The 1,241-nt window shown below is 41.8% G+C and overlaps 1 non-coding gene across 1 annotated transcript; it reads left to right on the top strand.

The window, feature by feature from the left end:
- The first annotated feature begins 702 nt into the window (after window positions 1-702).
- Window positions 703-809, top strand: LOC142167721 (small nucleolar RNA R71). The gene has a single exon (XR_012697808.1). It is a non-coding gene; the product is annotated as a small nucleolar RNA R71 (small nucleolar RNA).
- Window positions 810-1,241: the final 432 nt, after the last annotated feature.

The raw sequence follows: 1,241 nt of genomic DNA on the forward strand, positions 1-1,241 counted from the left end.
GGAGTTATAATTACGTGAGTTGCAAATTTATTTATTTCATATTTCTATTGTTATTCCGCATTGATAGGCTTACCTAGTCTTAGAGACTAGGTGCCATCACGACATCCTATGGAGGAAAATTTGGGGCCGTGACAAAAGAACTTCATCAGATCTTCTAGCCCAGGCTGATTGGATTGTTGAGGTTGAAACTGCTGCCTTTGCTAATTTTGGAAGCCTAGAGCTCCTTGTCCCTGGAATTTGGAGTTATTTTGTTGCCATGCATTTGCAGTACCCCCAGGTGAACTCCATGAAAAACTGGGGTGCTTCTGACCCGTTGCATTGAAGTTATAATTTCCTACAACATTTACTTCCTCAGTTGAGGCCTGACACTCATCAGTAGGGTGTCCTCTTCCACATATATCACAACCTGCGTGATTCTCACTTTGTATTGAAGCTAAGGTCAACTTTCTTATCTCTTTCGCCATGGCATCAAACTGTACCTGCACAGATATGTTGGCATCAACCTGGTGAACACCATTTACCCTTCTTCTTTTTGCATTTTCAGAAGGCCATTGATTTGCATCTACAGACAATTCATCGAGAATGGTGACTATCTCCTCTGGTGTCTTTTTCATCAAAGGGCCTCCAATTGCATTACTCAATGTTCTACGTGAGGCCGGTGTCAAACCATCCTAAAAATCCTGGAGTTGCATCCAGAGTTCAATTCTGCTATGTTGACACTTTCGAACTAATTCCTTGAACCTCTCCCACGCTTCAAACACAATTTATGTATCTTTCTGGTAGAAGTTATGAATTTCTCTTCCAAACTTGCCCGTTTTAGCTGAGGAAAAATATTTATCAAGAAATTTTCTGGTCATCTCCTCATATGTTTTAATTGATCTCTGGGGCAAGCTTCAAAGTCACTGCTTTGCATCGTCTTTGAGAGTGAAGGGGAATGCCCTTAAGTAAGCTGCATCTTGTGACACCCCATTGTATTGAAAGGTGTTCATAATCTCCTCGAAGTCCATTAGATGGTTGTTTGGATCTTCGTTCATCTTTCCTCTGAAGACGCATCAGTTTTGAAGAGTTTGGAGCAACCCTTGCTTTAATTCGAAATTATTAGCCGCAACTGGAGATGGTCTAATACTTGATAACCCTTGGTTGTAAACCGGTCTAGCATAATCACCAAGTGGTCTCCCTGCACCGAGAGGTATATTTCTGAACTGGTCTGCACCCAAGGTTGGTTCTGAGCAATTCTCCGA

This window comes from Nicotiana tabacum, chromosome 12 (assembly GCF_000715075.1).
Source record: "Nicotiana tabacum cultivar K326 chromosome 12, ASM71507v2, whole genome shotgun sequence".
Lineage (NCBI taxonomy): Eukaryota > Viridiplantae > Streptophyta > Magnoliopsida > Solanales > Solanaceae > Nicotiana > Nicotiana tabacum.